Raw genomic sequence first — 22464 nt, 5'->3', positions numbered from 1 at the left:
ACCCCGGTTAAAATAGGTGTACCATATCCCTGTGTCGTAAGAGGCGACCAGGGTTGCGTCAGGAAGGGCATCCGGCGTAAAACATGTGCCAAATCACTATGCAGATCATACGGATGATCCGCTGTGGCGACCCCTAACGGGAGCAGCCGAAAGAAGAAGAAAAAGAAGATCCTGTTCAAGGCGCTGTAGTTGTTGTTGTGAAGGTAATGTTGAGGTAATATTTATTTTTTTAGATGAGATCCTGTTCTAGGCGGTGTAGTTGTCGTTGTGAAGGTAATGTTGAGGAAATTTTTTTTTTCAGATGAGATCCTGTTCTCGGCGGTGTAGTTGTTGTTGTGAAGGTAATGTTGAGGTAATATTTATTTTTCAATAGCAAAAAGACTTTAATTTTATATATTTAAGAAGCGAATGTAAGAAGAATTCTACGTTCGCTTCTCGGCTTTGCATATTCCATATTAAAAGAAGAAGATGAAGTGTAAGAAGAGGGCATAGAAGAAGAAGAAGAAGAAGAAGAAGAAGAAGAAGAAGAAGAAGAAGAAGCACTTGCGCTTTGATGTTGCGGTTCCAGCTGTCGTGGAACAATAAAATTGGTTTCGTTCAAAAACTAATCATCGATTTACTTGTTTGGAAAGCTTATCATAGATTACTTGGAACAAAAATTTGTGTCCGTTTTAAAAGCCCTCTTTCAAGCATTGAAGAAGAAGATGCGGCCATGGGAGCGGTTGATGCAGTGGTTTAAAGTTAAACGGTAACATTTATTATCCTACGACAGCAGGAACTATTTAGAAGGAGACGTAAAGAGCAAAGAAAATAATATATATATATATATCTATATATTTTAAAAAAGTACATGTAAAGAACACACAAACAACAACAACAACAACAACAACAACAACCATTGCAACAAGAATTATTTTTTTAAAAATCTATTTTTCACGCGTTTCACTTCATTTTACATCCTTATTCAGATTCACAGATATACAAGCAATGTGTTTGTGGAGTACAACATGCGGGCTTTTTGATTGAACCCGTCAGCCAAGCGACAGGTAAGCACACCTGTCATCTATCTATAATTCCAGCAATGTGTGTGGTGTGTGGTGTGTGTGTGTGGTGTGTGGTGTGTGGTGTGTGGTGTGTGGTGTGTGGTGTGTCTGTGACCGCTGTTTCTCGACAACCTCTGGTCCGATCTAATTGAAACTTGCCAGCTATATTGCTGCGGACCTGAGTATGTGCCTTTTCAAGGTTTGATATTAATCGGACAAGTGGTTCCCAAGTTATGGCCATTTATTTACCAACCAATGACAAGACATGTTGGTGTGCGGCCGGCCGACGATGACGTCACGGGCAGTGCTGGTTATGATGGGGAAAGGGCGCCATTTAATTACCGTGGCGTCAGAGTGGGAATAGTCAATGGCAGCGAATGTCATTTTAAGCAAAGACAGGGAGGTAAACTTTATTTTAATTTTCATTTTAATTAACTCTGTGTGTGTAAGTATCACAGCAGTTGTTACTTCAATGCAAGCGATAATTTGTGGAATGCATGTGAACATTCCGTACGGGCACGCACCACTTCCGGATAGTGATGACTTAGTGTATTCTAATAATTTCTCCATTTCTTATGCGCATTTATAGATAAACACAATGCCCCAATCCAGTCGTTTACGAGAGCGAAGGAACGGCCTGTGTGGTTGTTTGAAAGTTTTTTTGGGGGTTTGCACGTACGGGCACGCGGGAGCTTAGGAACGGCCTGTGTGGTTGTTTCTGGCACGTGGTTTGAAAGTTTTTTTTAATATATATATTTTTGCATGTATGGGCACGTACTAGTCTATCTATAATTCCAGCAATCTCTGTGTGTCTGTCTGTCTGTCTGTGTTTGTCTGTGACCGCTGTTTCTCGACAACCACTAGTCCGATCTTATTAAAACTTGTCAGATATATTGCTGGGGACAGCCTGGTGTTGGCGCAGTGGTTAGGGCAGCGGCTTGGGATCCAAGAGGTCCTGAATTCAAGCCCCGTTGGGCTACTGAATTAATACACCAGGGGGTTGACTCAGCCTGTCATCCTTCCGAGGTCGGCGAAATAAGTACCAGTGTAATGGGCCGGTGTATACCCTGGTTAAAATAGGTGTACCATATCCCTGTGTCGTAAGAGGCGACCAGGGTTGCGTCAGGAAGGGCATCCGGCGTAAAACATGTGCCAAATCACTATGTGGATCATACGGATGATCCGCTGTGGCGACCCCTAACGGGAGCAGCCAAAAGAAGAAGAAGAAGAAGAAGAAGAAGAAGAAGAAGAAGAAGAAGAAGAAGATATATTGCTGGGGACCTGAGTATGTGCCTTTTCAAGGTTTGATATTAATCGGACAAGTGGTTCCCAAGTTATGGCCATTTTTTTTTACCAAACCAATGACAGGACACTGTGCTATGACGTCACAATGTTTTTTTGGGTTTTTTTTGCATGTATGAGCACGCACGTACGGGCCCGCACTAGACTCTTAAAATGTGGTGCTCAGGTGGACAACTCTTCCAATTCTTATGCAGTCCAAGTAATGAGGGTGGTTGGAAGACTGGGGGGGCAGCACTCCCTCCTGGGATTAAAGTCTCACTACCCTCCATCATGGAACATTCAATGAGTGATTGCAGTTGTTTTTTAAAATCACATCTTGCAAAACTGATTCCTTCCCATGAGAACAATGGATGACATCTGCTGGTTACAAGTGAAATGGAGTCCAAATAGTATCTACTATAAATGGATGAGGTGTGTGTGTGTGTGTGTGTGTGTGTGTGTGTGTGTGTGTGTGTGTGTGTGTCATTTTTGTTGTGTCTATTAATTGCGTACATCTATTAATTAATTACATACTATTGCAGTACTCCGTTTGACCTTTTAGACTGCTGTGACCCCTTCGACCCTTAAAAGACACTTTAAGACCCTTAAGACCACTAAGACCCCAAAAGACCTCCAATCATTATTCGGGGTTCCAAGGCTTCCAGGCTGGGAAACCTATTGTTTTTTTTGTTCAGACGAGCAAAAACATCCAAGGTCGTGAAGACCGTCCAATGGACCAACGGGTCCCCGAGTCGATTTAAATTGCTGACATATTTCATGATGACTTTAATCCACATTGGTGTTGATTTATACTTTGCATATAAATGTGACCATTGTATATCCACAAAGGTAGAGACACCATACATCAGTACCATGAAACAGCAATGCACAATTTTGGGTGATTGTTCCTCGTACTGATTTATGGAGCTCTCTTTCTTTCATGAACCCTCCTCTTTGAGCCTAAATTAATTACCTGTAACTGTGATATGACAAACATGATATTCCCAAGCATTCCTTCTTCAGAAATTTATTACACCCCCATTAACCCCACCAACCCCACCACTTGGAGGTTAGTGGGTTTGTTTTCTCTTTCTCCCTGTTCTTTCATTCTGTTTCTCTGTCTCTCTCTCTGTCTCTCTCTCTCTCTCTGTCTCTCTCTCTCTGTCTGTCTCTCTCTCTGTCTGTCTCTCTCTCTGTCTGTCTCTCTCTGTCTGTCTGTCTCTCTCTGTCTGTCTGTCTCTCTCTGTCTGTCTGTCTCTCTCTGTGTCTCTCTCTCTCTCTCTCTCTCTCTCTCTCTCTCTCTCTCTCTCTCTCTCTCTCTCTCTCTCTCTCTGTCTGTCTGTCTCTCTCTGTCTGTCTGTCTCTCTCTGTGTCTCTCTCTCTCTCTCTCTCTCTCTCTCTCTCTCTCTCTCTCTCTCTCTCTCTCTCTCTCTCTCGTCAAACTCTGGCCCAACAGCCCCACTGACAGATCTTTACCTTTTCCCTTCGACATCGCACTCTTTCCAGAGCCTCAATCTTGAGTATAAAAATAATAAATCATTAATTTTTTAAAGATCAGAATAACTGATGCAAATGAAAAAAAACAACCCCAAACTCGACAGAAATTTAAAGTATAATAAGAAATAATTATTATGGATAACGATTCATACGGAAGAAGTACAGGCCACGAGATGTTAAAACATGATTTAACAAAGAGAAACAAATCTGGGAAATCCAGTTGTCACGGTTGAGGATTAATCCGAAAATGTATTGGAATTTGATAACTCCTGAATTCTAGTATCCTCCGCAGGTGTTTTACCTCCGCTACCGAAGGTGGACGGAGGTTGTGTTTTCGCCCCTATCTGTTTGTCTGTGAACAGGATGTCTCAGTTATGGACGGATTCGGATTAAATTTGTTGGACAAGTTGGGTCTGTGACAAGGACAAACTGATTTAATTTTGGTGAAGATCCAGATCCGGATCCAAGAATTAAATAAAAATTTTTATAGTGATTCTTCACCATTGAGAGATGGGGCTGAAAACGATATGCAGTATGATATATGTGACAAAACTTGGTGGATGAGTTGGGTAGGTGACAAGATCAAACCAATTCGATTTCGGTTAAGGTCCGGATTCAGAACTGGCCTATGAGTGGGATCCATCCATCCATTGGGACCATACTCTGTGCAGAGCATCGGTGCTGCCAAAGCGGTCTCCTGGGCTATTGAGCACAATCATGGACGGGTCACCACTCCGATGCAAGATACCAAAATGGCTCAAAATCCCAGTAAGCTGGTAGTCATTTCGCCGACCTCGGAAGGACGACGGGCCAAGTCAACCCCACCTGGTGTTAATTCAATGGAAGGGCAGGATTTGAACTCAGGACCCTAGAATGCCCAGCCTGCCACCCTCACCATTAAGCCAACACCAGGCAGTTAGTGAGATACAAAAAGTGAATTCTTCAGCCTGGCAGAGGTATGCACTCTACCGAGTAGCATTCTATAGTTGGGGTTAGTTTTTATGAGCAAATACTCTCAATAGGGAACGAGTAGCTTGCAGGGATTACAAAATGATTCAAATTGAAAAGAACATCGCAAATGTTCCAACTCAAACATCATGTTGTCACGTTTGAAAACTTAATCATGTACAAAACAAACTTTTTCATCACTTCTGACAAGGGTAAATAGACTTTAAACGAAAGTAAATATTCTTCTCTCTGTTCAAGGACAAATAGCGTTGCAAGAAGTTATTGCCGACAGACTCAGACAGGTTACGATCCAGAACGTAGAGCAGGTCGCTCGGCCACCTGCTGAGCCCATCGACGTCATAAGGATCATAGATCGACGCCTTGTAAAGGCCCAGCTTAAACAACACGGACTGCCAGAACCCGATAAAAGAGGTCATGTCCCGATCCCTCAATCCAAGCAGACAGCAAAAGCCTTGACTTTACATGTACCGACTCGTATCATCTACCACTGCACTGCAACACAACACAGCAAGGTGGCAAACAAATTTTCAAAATCATGGTCTACCAACTACTGACGCATCGTCGAAGTAAAGGTAGCGCACCTGCAGGTCCGTGCACTTGATGTCGAGCAACTTGATACGCGTGTTGGGGGCGGTGGGGCCCACTCCTGTCGCCCTCGTAAAACGGTCCAAAGCCGAGCGGTGGTCACCAAACTTATGGAGTAGAGCTCTCGGCTCCAGTACCGCTACGTGTTGAGCTGGGTGCGGCCGATCAACCACGTCAAGACGAGTCCAGGCTCGGAGCGAGCGGTCTGATGGGAAAGGCGCACCTTCGAACCGCGCCCCCTGCCCGCTCTCCTCCTTCCGACACTCGCCCCTTCGAACCCGACATCAACTCCTCTCTGCGGTTGTTTCGTCACCTTCCGATCAAGGCACCTTTCTCGCTTGAGTGCTTTACGGTGTGCGACGTGAAACTTTCGAGCGGAATAACAGGACATGTCACCGCGCAAACTTTAATGTGGGCACCGGCATGAAGGAACGCAGCCTTCCAAGTCGTTTTGAGCACTTGCAAGTTTGGAAACTCGAACCTTGTCTTGTCCACCGTGATTACAAAAATTAACAAGTGGTGCTCGGCACAACAAATTCCGCCCATTTAAGGCATAAAGTCCTCGGACCCAACCGACCTTCACGAATATGCATTTTTCACTATAGGAATGGGTAGGATTACAAGTGTCACATAGAATAAGGTTCACTATAAGCTTAGTTTGAAGTAAATCAGATCATTTTTGACGAGGTTATGAGCGAAAAACGATTTTGATCTTTTTGTGACCTTGACCTTTGATCAAATTGGACCCAAAAGATAATGGGGTCGTCCAAGGTTCATTGCCCACCTGTGGATTAAATTTGATAGTGTTTGCGAAAGCCGTTTTGCCGTAAAGTTGCTAACAGACAAACAGACAAACAAACAAACAGACAAACAGACAAACAAACTGGACGATTACAATATCCCGCTCCCTCCCTCTTGGGGGTGGGATAATTAATATGTTAGATGTACACACACACACACACACACACACACACACACACACACACACACACACACACACACACACACACACACACACACACACACACACACCGTCACGTATAAAGTGTGCATAAACACATGTTATGCATGATGTTGCACATGTTGTACACACGTTATACGTCACGTTGCACATGTTAACCACACACATTATGCGCGACATTGCACATGTTATACACACTTAATACATGACATTGCACATGTTACACACATTTTGTATGTGACGTTGCACATGTTATACACACATTATACGTGACGTTGCACATGTTATACACACTCAATGCATGACATTGCACATGTTATACACACACGTTATACATGACATTGCTCATGTTACACACACTTTATACGTGACGTTGCACATGTTAAACACACTTAATACATGACACTGCACATGTTATACACATGTTATACGTGACGTTGCACATGTTATACACGTTATACGTGACGTTGCACATGTTATACACACGTTATACGTGACGTTGCACATGTTATACGTGACGTTGCACATGTTATACACACGTTATACGTGACGTTGCACATGTTATACACACGTTATACGTGATGTTGCACATGTTATACACGTTATACATGACATTGCACATGTTATACACACGTTATACATGACGTTGCACATGTTATACACACACATTACACGTGATGTTGCACATGTTATATGCACTTAATACATGACGTTGCACATGTTATACACACACATTACACGTGATGTTGCACATGTTATACGCACTTAATACATGACGTTGCACGTTATACACACTTTATACGAGACGTTGCACATTACACACACTTTATACATGACGTTGCACATGTTATACACACTTGATACATGACGTTGCACATGTTATACACACTTGATACATGACGTTGCACATGTTACACACACTTTATACGTGACGTTGCACATGTTACACACACTTTATACATGACATTGCACATGTTACACACACTTTATACATGACATTGCACATGTTACACACACTTAATACATGACATTGCACGTTACACACACTTTATATGTGACATTGCACTTGTTACCCACACTTTATATGTGACGTTGCACATGTTACACACACTTTATACATGACATTGCATATGTTACACACACTTTATACGTGGCGTTGCACATGTTACACATGCTTTATATGTGACATTGCACATGATATACATGACATTGCACATGTTAAACACACTTTATACATGACATTGCACATGTTACACACACTTTATACATGACATTGCACATGTTACACACACTTTATACATGACGTTGCACATGTTACACACACTTTATATGTGATGTTGCACATGTTACACACACTTTGTATGTGACATTGCACATGTTACACACACTTTATACGTGACATTGCACATGTTACACACACTTTATACGTGACATTGCACATGTTACACACACTTTATACGTGACACTGCACATGTTACACGCACTTTATACGTGACATTGCACATGTTACACGCACTTTATACGTGACATTGCACATGTTATACACACCTTATGCATGACATTGCACATGTTACACACACCTGATACATGACATTGCACATGTTACACACACTTTATATTTGACGTTGCACATGTTATACACACTTAATACATGACATTGCACATGTTACACACACTTTATACGTGACATTGCACGTTACACACACTTTATATGTGACATTGCACTTGTTACCCACACTTTATACGTGACGTTGCTCATGTATACACCACTTTATACGTGACGTTGCTCATGTACACACATATTATCTGACGTTGCTCAAGTTATACACACACATTGTCTGTGACGTTGCTCATGTACACACACATTATCTGACGTTGCTCAAGTTATACACACACATTGTCTGTGACGTTGCTCATGTACACACATATTATCTGACGTTGCTCAAGTTATACACACACATTATCTGTGACGTTGCTCATGTTATACACAGAATTATCCATGACGTTGCACATGTTATCCACACACGTCATATGTGACGCTGCACATCTCTCGATACCTTTCATTATCTTAAACATCTCTATCATATCTCCTCGTCACCACCTCCTTTCTTGTGTATAAAACCCTGTCTCCTTCAAGCGCTCCTCATAGCTTAGTCTCGCTCGGCCCGGAATCAATTGAGTGGCCCTGCAATGAACCCTCTCCATCACATCTATCATAAGTCTGTCCTTCCTGAATTGTGGTGATCAAAACTGCACACATTATTCTGGATATGGCCTCACTAAATTCCTTTACAATGTTAAAACCACCTTTTGAATTTATAATTTACCCCTGTACGAATACAACCTAAACCCATATTGGCTTTCCCTATAGCTGCCTGGCCCTGAGCTGCCTGCTTCCATCCCGTATCTATTACCACCCCCAGATCCTTCTCCTGTGCGACACGCTCCAAAATTACCTCTTACATCCTGTAATCTCTATTTTCATTGTTCTTTCCCATCCCCAGCACCTTACACGTGCTCAGGTTAAATTACTTTTGCCAAATCTTTTGCCCAATTTAGCAAGTATGAATGCTTCCTGAATCTGATCACCACCCCCTCTGCTATCCACCTCACCTCCAAGCTTTGTGTCATCTGCAAATTGGGAAAGCCTACTCTTCATCCCACTCTCCAAATCGTTGATGAAAATAATGAATACTAATGGTCCGAGTACCGATTCCTCAGGTACCCCGCGACTTACATCCTCCCACTCACAGCCACTCTTTGCTTCCTACCACTAAGCCAATTTGCAATCCAATTAGTGACCTGACCAGACACTCCGCAAGTCCTCACCTTGGCTAACAACCTCTGATGTGGTACCTTATCAAATGCCTTCTTAAAGTCTAGACAGACTATGTCCACTGCCTTTCCCTCATCCACCTAATCAGACACTGCTTCATCGAACTCTAAAAGATTTGTTAAACACGAACTACCTTTGGTAACCTCATGCTGACTACCTTTAATTAGTTTGTATTTGTTTAAATGGTTCCTCATCTGGTCCTTAACTAATGTCTCCAACACCTTCTCCACAACTTAAGTCAAACTAAGAGGTCTATAGTTTCCCAATTGTTCTCTGGATCTTTTCTTGAAAAGTCATATTACATTTGATACTCTCCAATCCTCTGGTACCTGTCCTGACTCCAGGGAACTATTAAAGCATACTAGCGATACCCGTGCACATGCATGGGATAGCAGTACAACATAGCTGGTAGCAGACGACAGATCGTACACGGGGAATTACAAAAATACGCATTGTGCAAAATGCAAGTGGTACTATGGAACGCCAGGACTTCCCAAACATTGTCGGCATGTCCGCTAAGTGCCACAGCAATTTCATAGGGATCGTGTGACGGCGAGCCGAGTTTTTAGTGTGCAAGCTTGGTATTATAATAGAGATTATCCAGCAAGCATATCATCTGGCTCCTGAGCCTTGTTACCTCCGCCACTGACCAAAGGTGGAAGGAGGTTATGTTTTCACCCCTGTCTGTCTGTGACTTGGCAAAAAAAGTTTTGTTTTGAGAAGTATGTTGATCTCTTCCGTTTGTTCGGCTGTCCGCTCACCTTTAATCGCCTACAGGTCACAATTTTAAACCGATCTTCACGAAACATCACCAAATGGTGGAGTTGGTGGTCCAACAGAATCCTATTTAGTTTTTGAGGTCAAAGGTCAAAAGGTCATCATAGGCCAAAGGTCAACAACATTTTCAAATTTTTTTAATCCTCAATTTTCATCTGATTAACTTCAAATCTGAAGAGGATTTGCATATCAGGTCCATTGAATTCAACCACCAACTATGTTTGAGGTCAACACAGGCCAAAATGTCAACATTGGCCAAATTTCTAAAATCCTCCATTTTAAACCGATCAACTTCAAATTTGAAGAGCATTTGCAAATCAAGTCACTGAACTCAACCATCAATTATTTTTGAGGTCAGCATATGCCAAAAGGTAAACGGAGGCAAAGATCAACAACTTTGGTGCAATTTCTAAAATCCTCAATTTTCATTCGATTAGACTTGAAATTTGAACAGGATTTCCATATCAGGGAAATGAATTCACCCACCAATTATTTTTAAGCTCAAAATATCAACATAGGCCTGATTTCTAAAATCGAGAGATTGGGCCAAAAACTATATACATCATATCTCAAAAGGTTGTGGATGAGATGTGACAAAACTAGGTGGATGAGTTGGTTAGGTGACAAGACCAAGTGGATTTGATTTTGGTTCAGATCCAGCCCATCAGTGGGATACAAAACGTAAACTGTTCAGCCTGGCAGAAGTATGCGCTCTATCGAGTGCCATTCTACTTTGTTCTGCTTTTAGTGTAGTAGATAGTAGAAAAATTATGATACAAGCATCAAATTTGGCATTTCTGTTCTGCAGGGCTTTCTGATCAAATCTGCCTGATTGGCCATTTGAAAATCCAAATTTTGAAAAGTTTGAAAAAAATAGAAAAAAAACTTCAAAAAAATTTGAAGTCACAGCTGGCTGAAATTCTTGAAGCGCAAGTGAACATCCCAGACAGAGAACCAAGGGGAGATGCAGTCATCATTGATGGCTCAGCACTTATCAATGCCCCTCCATGCACTTCAAAGATATTTGATGACTATGCTAAAGAAGACATCATCCCAAAGGTGGAATCCTATGGTGCCAGGTACGAGAGGGTGGACGTAGTGTTTGATGTGTACAAGAAGTCAAGTCTGAAGTCTGAGGCAAGGTCGAAAAGGGGGCAAGGAATCAGAAGAAGAGTGACAGGAACCAGTGAGACCACAAGTAACTGGAGAAGCTTTCTTCGAGATGACAGCAACAAGACTGAGCTGTTTCACTTCCTTGCGGAAAAGATGTGTGAAGCACAGACGACAAGCACAGTCATTGTCACAAAAGGAGAAGATGCCATTAGCAACACAAGGAAGTCACTGGATGCTGTGTCTCCATGTTGTCATGAAGAAGCTGACACTCGAATATTTGTACACGCCAGGGATGCAACGACGGATGGTAGCAAGTCCATTATCATTAAGGCTAATGACACGGATGTACTAGTCATAGCAATATCTGTACTGCCATCCTTACAGGAACTAGGTCTTGAGAACATGTGGATTGCCTTTGGCCAAGGAGCCAAGGCACGATGGATTCCAGTCCATGAGGTAGTTTCTGCAATAGGGCCTGAGAAAGCTAGAGGCATCCCATACTTCCATGCGTTCACTGGATGTGACGTCGTGTCTGCCTTCCGCGGTAAAGGGAAGAAAACTGCATGGCAGACTTGGAACGTCTTTGATGATGTTTCTGAAACGTTCACCAATCTCAGCCAGCATCCAACATTGATTCGTGATCTTGGCTTTTTTGAATTTTTATTTTTTTTATTTTTCAAAATTTGGATTTTCAAATGGCCAATCAGGCAGATTTGATTAGAATCCCCTCGAGAACAAATGTGCCAAATTTGATGCTTGTATCATCATTTGCACGATTCCTCTCAAAAATTGCTGTTATCTGCCCCACTATTCAATAGTGTCGCTTTATGAGTGATTTTTCATTTGTTTGTTTGTTTGTTTGTGTGCAGGATATCTCAAAAAGTTGTTGACGGATTTGGATGAAATTTGGTGTATAGGTTGGGTTTTTGAGACGGATAAACTGATTAGATTTTGGTGAAGATCCGGATCCAGCTACTGGAATTTTAAAAATGATTCTTCACCATTGAGCGATCGGGCCAAAAACGATATATATCTATATATGTATATGTATATGTATATGTATATGTATATGTATATATATATATATATATATATATATATATATATATATATATATATATATATATATATATATATATATATATATATATATATATAGCCGGGCGTAGTGGCGTGCGCCTGTAATCCGGCTACTCGGAGGCTTGGGTTGGTGGATCGCTTGAGGACGGGAGCTCTGCACTGGGCCGCGCTATGAGAGGGTGTTGGGCAGCCCGGAATCATGGCGAAACCCAATCCTTATCCCTGGGTCATAAGAGGCGACCAGGGTTGCGTCAGGAAGGGCATCCGGCGTAAAACCTGTGCCAAATCAGTATGCGGATCATAACGGATGATCCGCTGTGGCGACCCTCTAACGGGAGCAGCCGAAAGACGAACAACAACATATATATATATATATATATATATATATATATATATATATATATATATATATATATATATATATCACAATATTAAAATATTTATTGGGCCTCACATCTTCTCCTGGATCAGGCATTGCATGTATGTGCTCTACTGAGTCCCCTTCTCGTCCACTCTAAGGTTTCCTAGCTGTTCCTTTACTTCCTCCACTCCAACCTGGATATTCTGTAAAAGCCTTTCTCACATCCTTGATAAATACTCTCAGCTAGTGGCAATTCTCTTCACTGTTCTTGTGTAAAAGTTGAAGTAAAATACCTGTTTAATAAGCCTGCCATCTCACTTTCCTCATTTTCATCACTGACCACTCTCCCGGTGCTTTTCCTCAATGGGCCCACGCTCGTCCTAACCTGTTCTTTTTTCCCTGATATACTTAAAGAAAGCTTTGCTGTTATGCTTAATATTCTTAGCCATGTCCTTCTCATACTCTCTTTTGGCTTGCCGAATTATTTTCTTAACTTGGCTCTGTTGACTCAGAGAGTGATATAAATCTAACTCCAGTCCTGTTCTTTTAAACCTAATAAAAGCCTTCTGGTTCTCCTTAATAGCATTCCTTATCTCACTGCTCAACCATCCTGGTCTCTTTCTGCTTCTAGTTTTACACCTCATTCGAATGTTCTTACTCTGCACTCTACACATTTGCTCCTTGAAGGTTTCCCATTTCTCTGATGCTGAATGTCGTCTTGTTAATTTCTCCCAATCTACATCACCCAACACTCTCCTCATACCCTCAAAGTTTGCCTTCCTAAAATCTAAAAGCCTTACCTCACTGTCCTGAACTCTAACTCTTAACAGAATCTTTGCACGCACAATGTTATGGTCACTTGCTTCAAAATGCTCCCCGACCTCCACCTCCTCCACCTTAATGGGATCGTTACTTGAGGAAGGAACTGATGATGTAATTGGGATGAGTAAGGCCATGCAGGAAAATAGAATTTCAGGAAGGGAAAAGTTAAATATATTCTCGAGCAATGCCAGAAGTTTAAATAATAAGATGGAAGAGCTTGAAGCCAAAGTGAATAGTGAGGAGTATGAGATAATTGCAGTGAGTGAGACATGGTTTCAGGAGGAGAGTAACTGGAGGGCAGGATTGGAAGGCTACAAGGTGTATCGGTATGATAGGAAGAAGAGAATAGGAGTAGTAGCAATCTGGGAAAGGACAGCATTGCATCAAGAGAAAGGGGTGACATTAAGGAAAGAATTAATGTTGAGGACTCTGTATGGGTAAAGATTAGAGATTGTAAAAAGAGTAACATACTGGCAGGGTGCTTTTATAGGGCTCCGGGTGGGAAGGAAGAGGAGGAAGGAGGAGTACATGAAGAATTCAGGAGGGCATGTGGTAAGGGAAGAGTATTGATTATGGGGGATTTTAACTTGCCAGGGATAGATTGGGTCCAGGAAGAGGGAATGGGTGGAGCAGATGAGGATTTCCTAGATTTAGTCCAGGATTGCTTTTTAACCCAGTTTGTAGATAAGCCCACGATTGGGGGGGGGGGGGGTGTGCAGTGTTAGACCTTGTAATTGCTTCTCCACCCTCCACTGACATAAAAAAAAAGCCTGAGTTCCTTCCTCAATTCCCACTGCAAACCTTGCTGCCCCCTTTCTATTTAACATATGGCCATCATTCCGGAAACACTCTCTGTCCCCAAAATGATTACCACTGCTTCTTAAATACAAAACCTTCTTCCCTATTCTTCCAGCCATTGGTTGACATCTGTCACTCTGCTCATAATTTATATTTCATTTCCTCATCTTGGGAGAATCCCATCATAAAACCATGACTATTGAGGACAGCAAGGGCAGTGCATGTGCGAAAACATGTGTACGTATGCATGTGGAGATAGTCGCAAAGGAAGAAAGAGAATAGCTTCCATATTATTCGCTGAATTGTATCATCAGAAAGTAATGATTTGTTACAAGATCTAGGATCATGGTAGACAGGTGATGGAGGGCAAAATGGCAATGTACCTGCAGTGGGGAAACAAGTGGATACAACAAGAAAGGGAATGAAAGAAGAGAAGAGCTACAGAAAACTCCAAGGATTGGATTGGCTTGGCTTGGATGGGTCAGAGGGAGGGTTAATGGCAGTGGAATAGATCGCGTGAGATGATAATGTACCCCCCAGCCAGAAGCTTTTGAGGGAAGGGAGCAATTGAACAGCCTCTAGATTCTAGAAGATAGGTTCACAAACAGAAAATTGCAACAAGAGTATAGATATGTGCAATAAGGATAAAGTTTGAGAGTAACAGTAAGCCATCCATTGGATCATTTACAAATAATTAGCATGGCACTGAGTGTTCAAGAAAGCATGTTCTGTCTGCCAGAGAGGAAGGGAATGCTTGGGAGGAATTGGAAGATTTGACTCTCGAATGGAGTCGTTGGGACATTCTCTTGATCTATTTTGATGTTCTGGAGCTAATGAAAGGTGAATTGCCTCTAAATCCGGTGAATTGTTTGTCCAACTCCATATAGTAAGGAAGGAAGGTGACTCGTGAACTTGTCTTCATCAAACAAGTAAGCTGCCATTAATTTTCAGTGAATGAATCAGCATACCCAAAAGCCTTTGTGAACAACTTTTACATTCAATGACCTCCAGAAATCAATATGAGCAGGAGGAGCTCCCACCCACAGAGGAGAGCCATACTCTGATTTTGGCTGAACTAGTGATCACTGCCATTCCGTAGATAGCACTTGGCTGTGGGTTAGCATCAGTTTTTAGAGGTGAACAGCAGTGCCACTGATGCAGTGCCCTTTGTAGGTAAGAGCAGAAATTTGGAAATCGGCCGGGATGCCAGCAGTAATTGGTCGGGATGCCAGCAGTAATTGGCCGGGATGCTCGTGCGCTCTTTGCAAAGGACACCGTGGGATTTTTTTTTTAATGTCCACGAACTAATCGTGGCAGACGAGACACCCAGTTTAACGTCCATCCGATGGGCGGCACACACAGTGATGCCTCATCCCGCATACAAAACACCAGGATGACAGTTTATATCTGGAGATTCGAACCAAAGACTCATCACCCAGAAGCAAGTGTGTGTACCTCGAGGCTATCCCACCAGCTTTGGCAAACTACAAACTGTAGTTGCCAACATTGAGAAAAAAAAAGTTGTAGGGTGGAAAGGATCCGCAGTTTGAGAGATTGAAGTGAATGAGGGGAGATCTGAGAGGGGGTAGAGGGTCTGGGAGAGTTTGGGAGGAGGGAAGGGTGTGAGATTGAGGTGTCCCCCTCCCTGGGTCGGGAAATTTTGTAATTTTAACCTTGAATTTGTACATTCTAAGAAACTCTTTTTATATTTTCAAATTTTATATTTTATAATATTAAAGCAGAATAATCAAGTATTCCTGATTAATTTACACCCGAAGGCAGACACAAACCTTGTAACAACATGAAAATCCATTAAAAACTTCTACGAGATATTATTTTATATAAGCGGTAATGTTTCACTATTATCGGACAAGAGAAGCAGAAGGCTGTTCAAGTATACCCAAAGCAGTAAAGTTGGCAACTATGCAACTCGTAAAGTTGTATTGTAACCAAGGAGGGACTTGATATGATAAACATCAAACTTTTGATGCCTCAGCTAGCTTTTGTTTCACTGGAATGGTAAGGCATTATTTTTCAGAACAAAAAAAGATGCAGCCATCTCATGATGACTAGGAGTGTGTAGGCCTACTAAAATTTACATCCCAGACAGAAACTTTCTGATGTCACAGAATGGTGCTATCGATGCTCAACAATGCAATACTTGTGAATTTTGCAATAGCAACATATATTTTTGCACGAGCAATTTAACGAATGTCGTGATTTAAGGGACATCATTGACGAGGTTAATTTATTACCGTGCAGGGTTAATCATTATTTACTGCACAGCTTCCCAAGTTTTGTGCTGCAGTTTGCTGGCATGGAACAGTTTGTGAGCACCAAGCTGGGTTAGGTTAAATTACATTTCAAACTGGGCCAACCAGACAGTGTTATGCAGTACCTATGAAGCCCACCAGATCCCAGCCTGGTTTTGATGGCCAGTGTCGCATTTTAAATATAGTATTGAGGGGTTTTGGATCACAAGATAAAGATTACTTTTATTTGTGCTTATACAATAGGAGTCAAAATTAAATTGAAGACCCAAGACCCCTTAGACCATTTTATACAACTTTAGACCTTTTTGATCTTTAGACCTTTTTGACCCTTAAGACCTTTTAAACCCATTAAACAGCCAACAATATGAAGTTCTTCAATGTCGTCGTCCACATTTAAATGCAAACAATTATTGGCTACAACAAAGCAAAAGTACATATAGTGCAGAAAAAGAGGCGTTATACCGAGTCCTGAACAGCCATTGAATACCTTTTAATGATGACAATTACAAAAAATACGCAGTGATAGCAGAACCCAGAAGAGATCACTACAACATGACATCTGATGGCATTGCTAAATATTTCTGAATAATCAATCTGCTGTTTGTTGCTTACTCCTGACCTTTCCACCTACAATGGTGAGCTACCTGGTGTGCATGTGGGAAGGTTTGGCAGTATTTGCTGTGTCAGAATTATTTTAAAAAACAACATTGTTTTAGTATTCATTGAATGTCTAACACTTCATATTAGCCATTACCATCGTTATTCTGGATTAGCATAGCCAGTGAGACAAAGTGTTATTGATTGATGCTGTTCAACGTGTAGGAAGATATAAATGGTAACTGACATGATTGTGTCTGTGAATGCAATGGCTGTATCATTCTTCCTCTGAATGATACCATATTCAAGAATTCATTCTTTAGCTCAGGGTATGATGAAGTTCGATTCCCATCTGTGCATGATTTCTTGCATTGTTTTTGTGCGTAATCTATTGCCAAAAAGGAGCTTTTAATTTTTATATTATTATGAAAGCCCATCAAAAATGACTGGTTGAAATTATTTTATTCAAAATAATCAAGATTTGAAGATATGTTTCGTAGCAAGAAGCTTTATTTTTTAAAACGCTTCATGTACAAATGCGATCCTATTTTCTTAATCTTCTGGGACCTTTCGTTTTGACGGTGCAGCCTCGTGAACGTGCCAAAGCCTGAAGTCTCGGCCTAGTGTCAGGTGTGTTTATATCTTCTTTATTTATCAGACATTCTGTGGACATAAATGAACACTCTTTTTTACTCTGCGTGTGTTACACATTGCGTGCAGGGAATTTCACCTCCCTATGCCTTGCATATATTATTTTTTTAAATGCTTCTGTACACCACCGTTGATACCCGGTTACAAGTCACCATCTATATTTAAAATAGAAGAGACATAATTGCCCTTTTATAAAAAATGTTTTTCCAGTTTTTATTTTTATTTTTAATCCTGAAAAATAGACCGTAGTGAACACACAGTCGTGTTAAAAGATTGGCCTTTAAAACCCTTCTTAAATCGTCCTTATGAAGGGGAACAGACAAATACACAAACACACTGTGTTTTATATAGATAGATTGAGTAACTTTCCTATTGTTGCTACAGAATTGGAATTTTCTCATTTCAAACTCGCTTTACTGCTGTGAGTGAGTGCCTTACTTTTCCAATTATCTGTTTTATTTTTATTTTGGTCTCTTCATGCTTTTTGTTGTCCATGCACTGATCATTTCTTTGCTTGTACATTACCCGTTATTGTTTTACTATTCTTGCAGGAATCTCTCTCGAAATCACGCATGAATATGATTTACTGCAGCCATTTAAATTAAATTATTTTTATTTGCTTTTTGGTCTTTTCGTTTTTACATGCTCAGAAAATACTCCCACTATGAAATCGAAATCTAAAGGATGGTTTGCCACAGTGGTAGTTGTAGCAAGAAATTGGAATTTGTTCAGGGTGCCAGCGATTACCAACTCTTCACGAAGGACACTATGGTGTCTTCAACGTCCAACAACTAATTCCGGCAGATGGGATGCCTAGTTTAACAGCTATCCGAGGGACAACACACATCACCCTGCCTGTGAAACACCATGATGACAGTATATAATTGGGTCATGATTCAAACCCATTGAACTCCATTCAGTGTACAATGTGTGCTGAATGGGTTCATCGAAAATGTAGTGGTGTGAGAGGGTCATTAACCAGTGTGGCAGCTACATTCAAGTGTAAGGTGTGCATAGAGGGAGCTGCAGATGAAGGAATTGTTGAGTTGGATCTTGGAGATGGTGTGAAGCTGGAAGGTGTGAAAACATTTTGCTATCTCGGAGACATGCTGAATGGAGAAGGTGGATCAGACTCTTCGACGGTTGCTAGAGTGAGATGTGCATGGAAGAAGTTTCGGGAACTGAGTGGCGTGCTGATGAAGAGGGGAGTGTCGTTGAAGCTGAAGGGAAAGGTGTATGCTACATGTGTGAGGAGTACGATGATTTATGGAAGTGAGACATGGGTACTGAACATGGAGCAGCAATAAAGGCTGGAAAGGGTGGAAATGCGAATGGTTCGGTGGATGTGTGGAGTATCGTTGAGAGAGAGGAAGACAAATGATGACTTGCGGAAGATGATGGGAATAGAGTCTGTGATGGAGGTTGTGAAGAGAAACAGGTTGAGATGGTTGGGTCATGTGTTGAGGAAGGATGAAAGTGACTGGGTGAGAGGAGTGTTGGAAATGAGTGTAGTCGGAAGTAGAGGACGGGGAAGACCGAGAAAAACTTGGCTTAAGGTGGTGGAAGAAGAAATGTGGGCAAAGGGATTAAGAAGGGGAGATGCAGAAAATAGGGTAAAGTGGAGAAGATTGTCATGGGGCCCGCAAGGCTAACCCCCGCTTTAGCGGGGAAAATGGCCTTTAAATGTGTGTGTGTGTGTGTGTGTGTGTGTGTGTGTGTGTGTGTGTGTGTGTGTGTGTGTGTGTGTGTGTGTGTGTGTGTGTGTGTGTGTGTGTGTGTGTGTGTGTTTTGAACCCAGACTAGATAGTTTAGAGGTGAATGCACATACCTGTAAGCTATCCTGCCAGCATTATGATTTGCTTCCAAAGTGATGATTTTATTCTGTGCTGATAAAATAAATTTAGCATTGAGCGATACAAGCGCAGGTTTTCCTCCACAAATAATTTCAATCAATAGAATGCAATGTCCTTTCTTAACACAATACATTTATTCTAAAAGACGCTTTTTAAATGAAAATTAATCTTACTGATACCTCAACTGCAATATGCTGTTCACTTGCAGGTAGTGTCCATTCTGGAAACCTGCCAGTGTCCATTCTGCTGAAAACCTCATCTCACCTGACTCTGTGTCAGGACTGAATGGAAATGACTATTTAACAACAACATTTCTGCTCGACTCTAAATCCATAAACATTCAAAGTGTCATGGATGCTGTCGTGTATCTATTCTGGCAGCCATGATCCTTTCCTTTCCAGATGCATCCATCTCTAAGCATAAAACACATGCATTACTTGTCAATTCTAATATAATTAAAATGTAACAAAACAAAAAGTGGCTCGAGGATGAGGATTTTTAAAATCGCAGTGTAGCAATAGCACACAATAAAAGTTGCAAAGTTCCGAGAGGCAAACAATAAAGTTCCTGAGTTAATGGAGGAGGGTGGCAATTGTTCATGAGGCCAGAAGTTCATGGCAGCAGTAAGTCATGGAACACAATAAGAAAAAAGCTGTTGTCCTTCAGGCTATAGGCCAGCAAATTAAATTACAGCTGAAATTTTTTTTTTACTTGGTGGCAAGAGCAGCAGGCTGGTCTCGCAGCAACGATGGTCAGCAGGCTGACAGCTCAATGTTGGTAGTTGGCTGCATATGTCAGAGGGTCGTTGAGTAGCAGAAAGAGGGGGAGATGATGGGGGTTGGGGGAGGTCAGCTTTAAACCTATTCTTTCTCCTCTGGGTTGTAAATGACAGCACACCCAGAAACCTAAATGGCCGATGCAGCAGGGCCTCACCTGGCTCGGTGGTGGGGAGGGTGACCGTCTGTGGTATCTTGCCTCATCTAACAATATGAGACTGGATGGATCCCCTCAAATGCCATGTACACTATTCTATCCTTACCAGAGACTGACACACATTATATGGTGCAGGGGACAGCATCTATGATAAACCCCAGAACATAATCAAAACACTTCTTCCACTTTACTTTCAAGCTAACTGCAGTGGTCCTAATGACCAATTTACCCACTGCTCAGCCTGCTGGTCTTATCCTATGAATTTGGGCATGGCCCTCATGAACTCTTCTATCTCTGTGCTGGCACAAGCATCTGACTGGGTAGGGTGGCCCCTACTCAGTCATCTCTGCCTGGCCATATCCTGTTATGGCACCTGAGACCTTGGGGCTAACCTGTAGCATCTCCCCGAAATTCCCTAACTATTTGTGGGGCCCTCTCTGGCTCCCACCTTGGGTCCTTCCTGGCAACCACCGTTCCGTCTTGGCACTCGCATGCCATGGGCCCTCTCTTAGGTGCTCAAGTTGAAACTCTGAACTTTTGGCATCTCTGGCAGCTCCATGCATGAGTACAAGAGGAACCGCTGGTTCAGATACTTGACGCACGCATCTGGCTGAGCAGAGGTTACCTGCGTCAGTGCTGCCACGATGTGAGTGAGTCTGCGTATGAATATTTTGAGAGACAAGTGTTTTCTGACAATAATATGGTTGTCTCGCATCTGTGGTGCTTCCAGTTCTCATTTTTTTACGGTTTATAAAATGTAACGGAGCAGGGGCAGGCTTGGAGGGCCTTGACTCATGCTAGGCCCCAACAGTTCTTAACTAATAAATGTATCCAAATTCATTTTTTCAAGTGAATGATTCATTTCATCGCATGCCTGACTTTTGTAGCGAAAAGATGATGCATGGATTGTGCATAGATATCTTATAATTCGTATTTTGGACTTGATATGTAATTTCACTTCAGGGACGGCTGTCAGACAACATGAACAAACTTGTATCCTATCTCAACTCTCTCTTCCTCATATGTGGTGATTTAAATTGTCACCATGCCAATTAGCGAGGTGTTGGTACCTATCTCACCAGCCGTGGCACTACAACAGCACTTTCGGACACTCGTACGGCTTATTCATAATTCTTATTCGACATCTGATTTCATTCTTTAGCAGTTACTCGTGTTATTTAACACTCGACAAAAAGATATTTGGAGAAAATTGGATGATTTTAAAGTTTTTTGTTTTTTTTTAGATGTTTATCGTGTTTTACATGAGATAACTGGAAGGGTACTTGGTAGAACGCATACCTCCGCCATGCAATGCCTAATCCACGAGAACATTATCGGGCCCAATACATTTTGAGATATCATGCTATATATTGTTTTTCGCCTCTCTCTCAATGTTGAACAATCGCTTTAAAAATTAAATAATGCTCGTATTCAGATTCGGATTCAGACCTTCATCAAAATCAAATCAATTCTTCGTGGTCACACACCCAACATGTCTACCAAGTTTTATTTGAATTCCTCCGCAACTCTTTGAGATATCGTGATATATATATATATATATATATATATATATATATATATATATCATTTTTGGCCCGATCTCTCAATGGTGAAGAATCGCTTTTAAAATTCGAGTCATCGAATCCGGATCTTCACCAAAATCTAATCAATTCGTCCATGTCACACACTCAACCTGCTCACCAAATTTCATCTGGATCCGTCTACAACTTTTTGATATATCCTGCACACAAGCAAACAAGCAGTCATAGACTGCTACTTACGAAATCGTCAACTTGACCTCTGACCTTGTCTAATAAAAGCTATCTCTAGAGAAGGTAGCGACGCAAACCAGAAGTTTCTACGATGATTCTGCACCAAACCATCAAAAATCTTAACGCCAACCGAAGCAAAAATCTCCATTTCTCCACGCAATTATTTAATATTATTTTATCAAAGTCACAAAACTTTAATATTCGACCATCCACCAACAATCTTTGCATAATCCGACGGCTTAGCGAGTCAGGCATGCGACGA

The 22464-nt window shown here is 41.6% G+C and overlaps 1 protein-coding gene, 1 long non-coding RNA gene and 1 pseudogene across 3 annotated transcripts in view; 2 read left to right on the top strand and 1 right to left on the bottom strand.

The window, feature by feature from the left end:
* The window catches only part of ITGB4 (integrin subunit beta 4), a 185265-nt gene extending 179680 nt beyond the window's left edge, over positions 1-5585 (bottom strand). Inside the window, exon 1 of one of the 2 annotated variants that reach the window (XM_085861673.1) lies at positions 5372-5585. The gene's annotated coding sequence lies outside the window, so the exon portion shown is untranslated. The remainder of the gene's footprint in view (positions 1-5371) is intronic. The other variant, XM_085861666.1, reaches the window with a different exon arrangement.
* On the top strand, positions 946-20291 carry LOC147031320 (uncharacterized). Its single transcript, XR_015052814.1, has 3 exons — positions 946-1046; positions 17581-17623; positions 19706-20291. It is a non-coding gene; the product is annotated as an uncharacterized LOC147031320 (long non-coding RNA).
* On the top strand, positions 12221-12361 carry LOC147031321 (signal recognition particle RNA; annotated as a pseudogene).
* Positions 20292-22464: the final 2173 nt, after the last annotated feature.

This window comes from Eptatretus burgeri, chromosome 2 (genome assembly GCF_056783735.1).
Source record: "Eptatretus burgeri isolate ZD-2024b chromosome 2, Ebu_testis_v1, whole genome shotgun sequence".
In the NCBI taxonomy this organism is placed as follows: domain Eukaryota; kingdom Metazoa; phylum Chordata; class Myxini; order Myxiniformes; family Myxinidae; genus Eptatretus; species Eptatretus burgeri.
The sequence above is the reverse complement of the archived record's forward strand: the minus strand, read 5'-3'. Positions and strand labels throughout refer to the sequence as shown.